We start from the raw sequence: 13,135 nt of genomic DNA, 5'->3' as shown, positions 1-13,135 counted from the left end.
TCAGCACCGTTGTCGTTGTGGTGTGGACTCTGCTCCATCCACTTGAGTTAGAAATATATGTTTAAAGCAATATAATTCAGTCATAAGGCTTGGTGTGGACGACCGTACACATTGTTATTTCATGGTACAGTGTCGCTATATACCTGCTACAGTTACACTACTCAGCGATCAACACTGTTGTACAACAATGCACGAACAAGGCTTTAGTTTCTGTCCCTGTCCCCGTCACCCCCCCGCCCCCAGCCGCCCATCATTCTCACCTCTCTGACGCGTTCACGTTGCTAATGGTGGGTCGTACATCTGTTTGATCATGACACCCCCCCCCCCCCCCACACACACCATCACCACCCCCCCTCCCTCCACTCTGCTTCTCCATGCATGCATGCTCCCAATCGCTCCCCCCCACCCCCCACAGGGCGCTCCTAATTAATGGGGAGGAAGTGGACTGAGCGAAGGTGTTAGGGTGAGAGGGGGCAGCACCTGGCTGTGCGTTCACACCTCTCCTCACTTCAGCCTGAGAGCACCACAGCTGGAGCTGGCCTAGTGCTGCTGTGTGTGCACGCACGCACACACACACACACACACACACACACACGCACGTACACACACACACACACACACACACACACACACACACACACACACACACACACACACACACACACACACACACACACACACACACACACACACACTGTCTTGCTTGTTCCTACTCTCTGTCTTTTCTCTCTCTCACACTTTCTCTATCACACACACACACACACACACACACACACACACACACACACACACACACACACACACACTCACATTCTGTGAAGATTATGGTAGTGCTCCACCCACTGACTTAGCCACACTCACATATTGTTATTCACCTTATTCTTAGCATGCTAACAACACGCTGGATCCGAGCAGCAATGTCTCTGAATGCTCTCTCTCAGATGCGCCGTGCGCTCTGCTAGCTGCCAGTGGCGCTGGCGATCACTGTTACATAAACAATGCATGTGTTTGTATTATGCTTCAGACAACGTGATGACAGTTTACCGAGGCAGCAGCGGTTTCTATGCATGCAGGCATGCAATGGAGTTAGGTTTTTTTCCATCGTCTCTCTCGCTCTCCTACTTTTAAGCATTTGTCTGCATGTTGGTGAGTTGATGAGTTAATCCAGGGATATCCGACACTTTCCCTGTTTGCTCAGCTGCATGTGCACAAACATGCACATGTACACGCACGGCACACACACACACACACACACACACACACACACACACACACACACACACACACACACACACACACACACACGGTATACTGTATGAAAATTATAGGAAAAACCAACATAAAGGGTCTTATAAGGTGTTGGGCCACCACAAGCCTTCTGAACAGTATCAATGTGCCTCGGGATCACCTCATTTGTTGTTTTGACGATGATAGTGGAGAATACAAAATCTCTCTCAGGTGTTCATTTGTGTTGAAAGTGAAGAGAAGAGAGTGCGCACACAGGTTTGCTCCAAAGGTGTTTTCTTTTATTCAAAACACCATAAATATATAATAAACATAATATAAATTTATTGTCATGATTTGTCACGACAAGAGTTGGCTTTGTCCGCGGCGTAAACTTCTGTAAAGTCTATGAGGAAAATGAATGGGGATTTATTTTCCGGGTCTCTCGAGGGGGCGGGACTGCGACGTTCTATAGTGTTTGGTAAATTAGTCCCCATAGTTTTTGGTAAACCAGTCCCTAATAGTTTTTGGTAAACCAGTCCCATATTAGTCACATCTTGCCATCTTGATCCAAAATCAAGGTCATCTAGGCCTTCTCAGCATTTGTATACACGCCACAGAGCGTGACGGGATCGCATAATTGCTTAATTGTATCATGCAGTAAGTCCACCTATGTGGAAGCAGATGTATTTGTTATGTTTATTTCCTTTAATTTGTTGTTACCCATCTGTACATACAGTATAAACAGTCAGATGGGGACAATCATGGCATGATATTTATTACGGTACATGTTCGACTGCATCATGCTTTGTTAGGTTTGTCTGCTGCCCACATACAGTTCAGTGTGGCATAAAATGGCGTGGCAGAGAACCATGACATACATTAATGCTGTTTCCCATTGGTTATGTCAGTGGAGGCTTCTGGCTATCTTACAGTATCATTCTGCCGTTGTTAAATTGGTGTGCTGGACTCAAAAATAGCAGAAAGTGCAGTCAGTGCATCTTGAAATAGACCTAATTGAGACCTAATTGTATTTCATTTGTTTTTTTGGACAAAATGACGCGCCATGACGCCAGCACACGTCATTCTCTCTCTTTTGGCCTAAAGTAAAGCGTGTAACAGAATCACCTCTCTGACTCTGTGAGCATGGCTCTGCCCTCTCTGACTCTCTGAGCATGGCTCTGCCCTCTCTGACCTCTCTGACTCTCTGAGCATGGCTCTGCCCTGCTCTTTTAGACGGGGAGAGAGTCACCTCTCTGCCCTCTCTGACCTCTCTGACTCTCTGAGCATGGCTCTGCCCTGCTCTTTTAGACGGGGAGAGAGTCACCTCTCTGACCTCTCTGACTCTCTGAGCATGGCTCTGCCCTGCTCTTTTAGACGGGGAGAGAGGGAGCTATTGATGAATTGTAGGGTTGCAAGTAACTATTTAATATTTTCTTGTTGATTATTCTATCGATTACTTTTTGATCAATTTGATACCCAGAAGTGTGTGTGTTTTTCTTTTTCAATAAACATTGTATTTCGTTCAATAAACCAAATCAATTAGTCAGATTGATTGATTGAATACTTTACAGTACAGGTACTACAGTCAAAGGTTATGCTATTTTTGAAAATGGGTGGAGGGGGGGGGGGGTGATTTGTCCATTAATATTTAATTGATTTTATTAAATTTTTAAAGTAAAATAAATATCCCTTTAATGGCTGATGGGTGTTGCTTTTCATGAACCCCGTTGATTTGGATTGACCTTTAGAGACGGAGACAGAGACAGACAGACAGACAGACAGACAGACAGACAGACAGACAGAGACAGAGACAGGGAGACAGATACAGAGACAGGGAGACAGACAGACAGAGACAGGGAGACAGACAGACAGAGACAGGGAGACAGTCCTGGTGTTGCTGTAACACACACAGACATGCAGCCAAGCAGACTGACTTACTGACTGACTGACTGACTGACTGACTGACTGACTGACAGACAGTTAGTACAGTATACTGGCATAGATCAGACAGACCTGTGCTGAATAATTACAGTTTTTATGTCCTTTGAGAGGAAACAGCAGAAGGTTCAGGAATATGATCTGTCTTCCATAAACCAGCTGTCTGAGCAGACCTGCACCGTCCGTCAGTCGTTTTGTTTGATTGATTGATTTATTAACAGTTGGCAGAATTACAGTACATTTCAAGCACAACTCAATACAAAGACTGTTGGAACTATGACTGGTGGCCTTCTGTTGGCATTGTTTCTTTATCGTCTACGTACTGTGTGATCTGTTTGTTTCCATATGTTTTATGTACTGTATATCCTGATGACTGCTGTGCACAAAACAAATTTCCGAAAGGACAAATAAAGCATCTATCTATCTGTTAACTGTCAGTGGACGTCCCAATAAAGCATTACACTTGTTTACAAGAGGGTCCACCTTGTTCAATTCATCAAAACATTTAAAGACGTACAACAAATAGACACTTTTATGGTAGCCAAAGAACAGAACAGGAATTCATCACATAGTCATTGTATTACATCACCCCACTACGGCCCACGCTGGACTCGCCGTGTACGTGTGATGTTACGTGATGTGTGCACACAAGCACACCACATTTACACATGCGTACACATGCTGTACATGTGGTGAATGTGTGTCGTGGACTCGTGGTGTATGAATGTTTGCATTCATGTGTGAGGGTGTCATTTCTGTATGCACAAAACAATGCTCACAATGGAATGGCCACAATGTTTATTGTGCTTTATTCTTGTTGCTGAATTCTTCCATATTCACATCTTTCTTCATGTCCTTTACCCACTTAAAGGGGCGTCACTTTGTGCCACACGATGAGCTTGTAGATCTGCTATTTTTGAGGGACGCTAGCCCCTCTTATGAACAGCTTTGTGGTGTGTAGGTGTCTTTGTAGCACGGAATGTGATGATTTGATTGGCTGTAATCGTAAATCTTTGAATATTATGGGGGTTTTTTAAAGGTAGGGGCTAGGCTACATTTACAACACTTTCTCAACACTTGGAGAGGAGGTTCATAATAATAAAATTAATGTAATAAATAATTACATCAGTCGGCCTCATGCCTTATAACTCTAGGACTTATAAATCGTTCCCTGGATTCCTTAGGTAATGACGCGTCTCGCCCTATAGACAAATCCACAGAGGGTTTCCTGGGTGCGGCCATTACTGAGGTGTACCATTAAGCACAGCAGCACTGATTAGCCACACCTGGCCTACGGAGCACCTGCTCCATGGATTACACCTCAGTAATGGCCGCGCCCAGGGCACCCCTCTGTGGATTTGTCTATAGGCCACGCCCATTTGCGTCAGGATAGATACATTTTTCTTCAAAACACACTTTTTGCTCTTCCGCCTACAGATTTTGTCCAATCCTCATACAAATCGTTACACATTATATTTGGACCTATCCGATTAAAACACCAGAATTGTGATAGTCCGTATCGTTTGGCCGTAATCGGCTTCCAAAGTTAGTGGGAGTGGCCTATTTTACAGAAAATGCGAGTGGCGCGCTATGAGCCTGTAGGTCTGCTATTTTTGACAAATCTTTGAATATATATTCTTTCAGAGCGAACATTTTTTAAACCGTGAGCTTAACTGTACACTAGTGCTGCCAACAAATATTCCATATTCGAATGAATATTCAAATGTAAAAAAATTAAGAATAATCGAATATTTTAAATTAAAAAAAAGAACAATAAAATAGCTGTGAGTTCTGGCGAGACTCTGTACCACGTAAACTAAAACATTATACAAAAATTTGGCTATTAAGATAATTATGAATCATTCATTTGATCTCGCAACACTCAAGAGAGCGCATTTCTCAGCACCAACCGCGGCCCATACAGGACCAGACCATATAGACAAAGAAAGATAAAGTTTTACAGCATATTAGGCTGCAATATTCATATCGTATTCATATTAAAATCATATACATTCAACATTCAAAATCATTCGAAAATTGTTCGAATACATGTTTTAAAAAGAATATTCGAATATCATTTTTGGCCAATTCTGGCAGCACTAATGTAATGTACAGTACACTGACAATCTGTTGAAATCCTGGTTACGAGGCAACAGCAACTAGTGACACAGACATCGAATGAACGAAGATATATGGTGGATGAGAAATGGCCTTTGACCTCTGTGATTAGATATGGGTGCTGTAATTGGCCGGCTGTGTTTCCAATCAACAGGCATTAAGGGCCAGTCTGGTGGCCAGAGTCATTAGCAGCTCGGCTCTTCCAGGAAGGAAAGCCTTCCTCTGTATCTCTTTGTAGTTTGTAATGTACCCTCCCGGGGTATGGGGTATATGATTGGATGATTGGATGTGTTCATGATTTATTATGCTGTTTTGGGTTGGTTTTTTTGTATTCATTTCTTTAAGAAATATTAGGCCGTGCAATACAATTCATCATCATCATTTTCAGGCACCTTTGGGTTGGACTGGATTCTCAATATGACTTTCTTCCATCAGGACCGGTCCATGGCCTCCTCATGTCTTTCCTCCATCAGGACCGGTCCATATTGCCTTTGCGATATTGCAAAGGCAGATGAAGGCTGGCTGCACCAGGCTACCTCATGTTGATGCTGAGAGCTTTCAAGTTTCATGTCAATCTGATCCGATCCGATACAATACAATACAATACAATACAATGTCATTATGATCCTGGGTATTTGAAGAAATAGGCCCTACGGAAAACATAGGAAACTATTTTGGTGAACGTCTCATTGAAAGTATTGCATTTACACATAGTATCTGTAACACCTGCACATTTTGTGAAATCATTTACAGGCAAACGATTATGAACCATTTTTTTTATCGTCATTGTATGATGAGACCATTATTTTGGATGTTTTTTGTTTTTTTTAGTTTTTGAATACTGTACAGAACCCCAAGAGGGGTCCCCGTCCAGAAGGGTTAGAACACCAAAAGGGGTTCCAGCCCAGAATGGGTTTAGGTCAAAACAAATCACGTTTTTGCAATTTCTGCGTTTGTAGCATTTGGATGAAATGGGTGACCTAAAATTGTGTTTGTCTGTGTTTAGGACTCACTCACTCACTCACACACACACACACACACACACACACACACACACACACACACACACACAGACACAGACACACAGACACACGACGGACACATACACACATACGGATGGACGGGGATGTTGAAAACATTCTCTGCCTTCCAGCGTTTCTGTAAGTTCACTGCGAGTTGTTGTTTTTTTGCCTGGTCTGTAAGGCATCTCAGTATATTACAAATAGCTGCCCATTTTTGTTCTGTCCCCTCATGGTTTTACAATACTCCCATGATCTCCCATCACTCCCACGTCCCGTCTAAAGGGAGTCTGGTCCTCCGAAGGCTTTGTTTGCCCCTGAAACCTGATCTAGCGTTCATGAACGCTGCCCTCTCCTCTCTGTAGATTTTTCCAAGAGCTAATATTGCTTGGGCTCGTTATGGAAAAATGTGAACTTTCATCCCTCGACTAGTCAAATGATAAACGAGAGAATGTGGGAGAGCATAATAAGACATATTGTGCATTATCTATTCTGGACCCGCGCTATACTTACAACACACGTCCTCGTGCGTGCGCCGTGCGCCCGACGGACAGCGAGAGACATCTCTGTGTTTACAGAAACATCTGGCAAACTGGGCCAACTGGCTGTTGGTCGTTGAGTTTTGTGCTGTTGTTTACCCAACCGGCGGTTTGGAAGCTGGAATCCGTTCAAAGACGAAGGATTTTGATATCGTGAATCATTTTGATGACATGCAGTGACTTCGCCGTCTCACCAGGTTTTCTGGGGGTTGTTGTTTTCTCTGGCGAGAGATCCGGACTCGGATGCGTACTAAAATGTCTTGTCTTATCAAACAGACACTTATCAATATGTAGTTGTAAATATTCATATTAATTATTATTGTTTTTAAGTCAAGAAAAATGTGCCAGACTGCAGTGAGATAAATTCATGCAAGCTTCACCTGCCTTTTTCTACATTCGTGAAATGATCTGCCTTCCTTCAAAGTCACAGTCACTTCTCTTAACCCATTTAGACCTGACTTCAACATTTAGATAATGTTTTCTAAATCATGACGGTTTTCTGAACCCTATGTTTCTATATCAGTGCATGGTTCTCAATATTTCATGTCAAGGACCCCAGAAACTATATGTAATCGGCCACCGACTGACTTAATAACGTTCGCTCTGAAAGAATATATTTTCAATGATTTGCGCCACTTTTCACAATTTTTCAAAAATACCAGACCTAAAAGCTCACCGTGCTATGAGCTTGTAGATCTGCTATTTTTCAATAGCTAAAGTATAACATAATGCTTAAAACACCAAAAGGGGTTCCCGGCTTCCCGCCCAGAATGGGTTTTAAGGCACACATTGGCAATAAATGTAACAATTTCTTCTCCTCACCTGCTTTTCTCTTTCGAGATTACGATTGAGATGAATGTAAAATATAAATCTCAAATCTCAATATGTTACTGTAATACTGTAAAACGCTATTTCATCCAATCTGTATGGATATAAGATTCTAGAATATAAGTACTAGTACACCGCTATTGGCTGCCCACTAGTACTGCCTGAAACTCTAGTGCAGTATCTCCCCTGACCAATCATAGTGCAGTATCTCCCCTGACCAATCATAGTGCAGTATCTCCCCTGACCAATCATAGTGCAGTATCTCCCCTGACCAATCCCTGATAGGCAGACTGGTAGAAATGTGGCCTCTCATGCAGGAGACCTGAGTTTGAGAGATTTTAATTGCAGGCTGTTAGATGGACGTTATGTTGCAGATGTTCTGTCCTCGGTGGGTGAGCAGGCTCCAGGCTGTGCTGGTTTTTATTCGATTTGGTTTTACTTGATATATTCAAGATACAATTCAACAAAAGTGCAGTACAGAATTATCAGGATTGCACAAAAAAAAGTCATTGTGATCCAATTAAATAGTTTGCCAGTGATGTAAATTTTGTGATTACATTTCTTTTCAATGTAATGAGTCCCGGGATGCAGGGATGGTCTTTTAGAATGAGTCCCAGGGACATTTTATGAGTCCAACTTCAACAATGTTAGGAGTCATATTTTACAAATTGCAGCATTTAACTCCCATTTAATTTTATATGGTTGTAATGTGGTTATATTCATGTAGAAAACAGAAGAATAAATGATTAATATAACTAAAGCTAGCAAAATAGAATAAAAAACAGTACAGTAGTGCATTCCGTGGATGCAGAGGTCGTTGTTTTATTGCGTCCCTTAACTATAAACTGCGTTGTGGGTAAAATTACAGTAATAATAACATTCACATCAAAGACCGTCATGAATCAGTAAAGGTTGCCACAGAGTTCTCTACGACTAAAGACCCGCTGAAGGCTCTGTGTGTTTTCTCAGCATTTATCACTTACAGGCTAATTGATTGGTTGTCAGTTCTTTGCCTCCTTCTGATTCTTTGTTATTGCGAGAGTCTAGCCGACACCATCTCGGGGTTCCTGGATCGCTGCCCTCCACAATTCCGTTGAGGTTCTTGAGCTCGGTAGTGTTGTTAGCTATAAGCTGTCGCGCCGCAGATACGTCTACGTAGGTATACGCTTGCCCTGGAGTCTTCACTAAGTCCCTCCCCAACCCATCCTTGTCCAATAGGCACGTTAGCAGCGAAGAAAGCTTGACCTGCATAGCAGCCGTTGCTAAACTATTTGGATTGGCATTGATTGGACAATCACTTTTTGGGGTGGGATTTAGCGAATGGCTAATTGACTTGCCTCAACAAGTTCTGGGTGCCGCAGCCTGACGCAGCGCCCTGTCAGCCTCATCCTTCTCTCTCTGACTCTGTCTGTGACCCGTGGTAGGTCCCCATAGAGGTTCACATGTCTGATGTGGTCCGTCCATGTGACACCTAGTCCATGTGTCACCTAGTCACCTAGTCCATGTGACACCTAGTCACCTAGTCCATGTGACACTTAGGTCAGATTCTCACCTAATACTTCGGTAGACTCAGATCCGTATGGGCGGGGAAAGGGGATTCTTGCATATTTAATTGGCTGCGGTTTGCCTTCACACTGTCATTCGCAGCAATTGGAAACGCAGCAGGGGGGACCTTTATCAATGTGTTCCGTTCATAAACTATAGCCTACACAGTGAAATCTATGGTGATAAAATTACACTCATAACGTGCATGTGTCGTGCCGTCTGGGACCCCCCTCTCTCTCTCTCTACGCACGCAGCCGCCACACACTGTTCTTTTGGGCATGGAGGCACAGCGCTGCATGAGCGCACTGATATAACTCCCCAGTCCCACACAGTGACAGCACTCCATGTTTACGGCACGCACAGACAGACAGACAGACAGACAGACAGAATATTATGTATAGGGCTTGTAGGCTATAATACACTGCAGTGTTTTTATGTGTTTTCTTAAGCAATTGATTAATGTAGCCTACACGTCCTCATTTCGATCAGGGCTTCAGTCTCCTTATTCGACCACGTCTATCCACAGTAACGGGACATCTTTGCGCTGCGTAAAATATGCCTTAACCGTCTCCAACTGTGTTCAGCTCCTCACCCGCCACATTATGTTTGCTTCATTTCCTTTATTTACTGCGGATTGCATTCACACCTGCACCGAATCGTAGTCAAGTGCGATTCGAAGCGAAGCGAAACCCACGTTTTTGGGCAGAGTAAAATGCGGTTATTTGCTGCGCATTAGGATTCGAATGAGCCTTCACACCTGCCAAACGAAGCGCACTTTCTGACAATGCGCAGCAGGATTCGTTTTAATCGCAGCAAAGCTCTCTGGTATGAATGCGACCTTAGTCACCTAGTCCATGTGACACCTAGTCACCTAGTCCATGTGACACCTAGTCCATGTGTCACCTAGTCACCTAGTCCATGTGACACCTAGTCACCTAGTCCATGTGACACCTAGTCCATGTGTCACCTAGTCACCTAGTCCATGTGACACCTAGTCCATGTGTCACCTAGTCACCTAGTCCATGTGACACCTAGTCACCTAGTCCATGTGACACCTAGTCCATGTGTCACCTAGTCACCTAGTCCATGTGACACCTAGTCACCTAGTCCATGTGACACCTAGTTTGTAGCATTCTTGTGTAGACTCCATCCAGGGCTCTTTCCTCTTGTTCCCCTAGACTAGAGTAAGACTGTCCATGTGTGTGTGCATGTGTGCGCTGTCTAAATAAACGAAAATGCACACTGAAAAATGTCAGTTCTAAGTAAACACAACTTTCCGTTACCACGCAGTCCAATGTGAGGAACCGCATTATCAAATGTATTATGATTTCAGTGTGTATTTCCCCCCCCCCCCCTTATATCACCCACATACAATATTTCCATGTATGTGTATGCCTGCCCTGTGCACGTGCACAAGTCAACATCCAAATACAGTTTTGTTTTGGTGTTTCTCTGCAGAAGAGACTAGAGGTGTGCGTTGATTAGAGACACTGACTGAGACTCTGATCACAGCCTCTCCCGTCAGCCTACGACACTGACTAAGACTCTGATCACAGCCTCTCCCATCAGCCTACGACACTGACTGAGACTCTCTGATCACAGCCTCTCCTGTCAGCCTACGACACTGACTGAGACTCTCTGATCACAGCCTCTCCCGTCAGCCTACGACACTGACTGAGACTCTCTGATCACAGCCTCTCCCGTCAGCCTACGACACTGACTGAGACTCTCTGATCACAGCCTCTCCCGTCAGCCTACGACACTGACGAGACTCTGATCACAGCCTCTCCCATCAGCCTACGACACTGACTGAGACTCTCTGATCACAGCCTCTCCCATCAGCCTACGACACTGACTGAGACTCTCTGATCACAGCCTCTCCCGTCAGCCTACGACACTGACTGAGACTCTGATCACAGCCTCTCCCGTCAGCCTATGACACTGACTGAGACTCTCTGATCACAGCCTCTCCCATCAGCCTACGACACTGACTGAGACTCTGATCACAGCCTCTCCCATCAGCCTACGACACTGACTGAGACTCTCTGATCACAGCCTCTCCCGTCAGCCTATGACACTGACTGAGACTCTGATCACAGCCTCTCCCATCAGCCTACGACACTGACTGAGACTCTCTGATCACAGCCTCTCCCGTCAGCCTACGACACTGACTGAGACTCTCTGATCACAGCCTCTCCCATCAGCCTACGACACTGACTGAGACTCTGATCACAGCCTCTCCCATCAGCCTACGACACTGACTGAGACTCTGATCACAGCCTACGACACTGACTGAGACTCTGATCACAGCCTCTCCCGTCAGCCTACGACAATTACCTGACCTGCTTTGGAGAAAGAGAGCAAGACGGAGATGAAGAGAGAGAAGGAGGGAGGGAGGGAAAGAGAGGGTGTATTTCAGGAGAAGAATAGATGGAGTGGGAGATACAGGAGGCCATGAGGGAGATGTTCGCAGTCAATTACTAGGCCATTGTCTGCCTGGTGTCTGCCTCTCCACCGTCACCACTCAGAGTCTCTCCTCACTGGCTAGATTCAGCATCCACACAGTGCCCCCCCCGACACACCGAGACACACTCTTCGGTGTGTAGAATATGTGGTTTGTATACGGTGGTATTAGTGAGGTGTCTACGTGGGTCAGGCACCCGCTTCGACTGTTTAAATAGCGTGCGTCAACAAGACAGAGGGGATGGAGAGAGGGAGGGGCTTAACTTATCTCTCTCGTATTTGCCCAGTTGGAACCAGAACGATAATTTGGACGGCACAGTGAAAGATAGAGTGAGGCACAGAGCGTGAGTGAGAGAGAGAGATTCATAGACACACTCTCTCCCTTCTGACAAAAGAACGTCATCATTGATCAGATCATGACAATGACAGATATTCTATCATTTTGTGATTGCTGATCTATTTCCTGTATAATGATAGTTTTGTGCCCAATGCCCACTCGCAATTGTCCTATAGCAGTGCAGACAGCACAGTAGCACACACCACGAGGAACAGAAAATTTACATCAAATTTAACGACACCTGAATATGGTATAGTAGATTTACTCTGAATATGGTAGGTAGATTTACTCTATGGTAGGTAGATTTACTCTACACGCAGGCACATAAAAGCACTGCAGTCTTCTGTGCAGGAGCATCTTTTAGCACCTTTTAACACCCGATATCTCCCGATCTATATCTGATCTCCTGATGTAATCTTTAATAAGCTGGGATTCAGGACAAATCAGTTTGGTGTGTCAGAGCCTTTACACGCAACTCATGTACTTTTTTAACCTTTTTATCGATTGCCCTTAAGACATGTACTTGGATGTGCGTGTGTGGCGTTATCTTTGAACCGCTGCGATTATGTTTCCTCTCACATTAGTTTTTAGCTTTAACTTAATATAAAATTGAGACGTGACGTGGGTTAGGACGGTTTCTGTTTCTTTTTATAGATATACAAACACACATGGCTGCACTTACAGCACTCAATCTCACTGTCTGTCTCCCACCCATATGTCAAGATGTTATTAGCTTCTGTGCGTGTGTGCGTGTGCATGTGTGTACGTGTGCGTGTGCGTGTGCGTGTGTGTGTGCGTGTGCGTGTGCGTGTAAGTGAGTGAGTGATTCTCGACTACTTGGCGTAAAAAGCCACTCAAAGACAAAATCCCCACCAATGTTTGGCCTTGATTTTACAACCGTGCGGTCGCCTCGTGGCTCAGTTTCGACGATGCAGACACGATCTCGTTCCTGTCCCGAGGATGTATTTGTTTGACTAGTAATGGAACGTGACATGGTAAAGGTTTTTAAAGAAATAATATTTGGTTTGTTCTTGGGCTTTTTGCTCGCATCACGTGACCTCCTAAATAAGCACACATGGTTTGTTATTTTGGGACAAAGTGAAATGAAAGAATGTAGAATG

At 44.3% G+C, this 13,135-nt stretch overlaps 1 protein-coding gene across 1 annotated transcript in view; it reads left to right on the top strand.

Moving 5' to 3' along the window:
• Positions 1-13,135, top strand: part of scube1 (signal peptide, CUB domain, EGF-like 1) — a 151,409-nt gene that overhangs the window by 2,418 nt on the left and 135,856 nt on the right.

The sequence above is a fragment of the Protomyctophum parallelum genome, assembly GCF_964188405.1.
Source record: "Protomyctophum parallelum genome assembly, chromosome: 22".
Lineage (NCBI taxonomy): Eukaryota > Metazoa > Chordata > Actinopteri > Myctophiformes > Myctophidae > Protomyctophum > Protomyctophum parallelum.
Note: the sequence above shows the minus strand (reverse complement) of the source record. Positions and strands in the feature narration are given on the sequence as shown.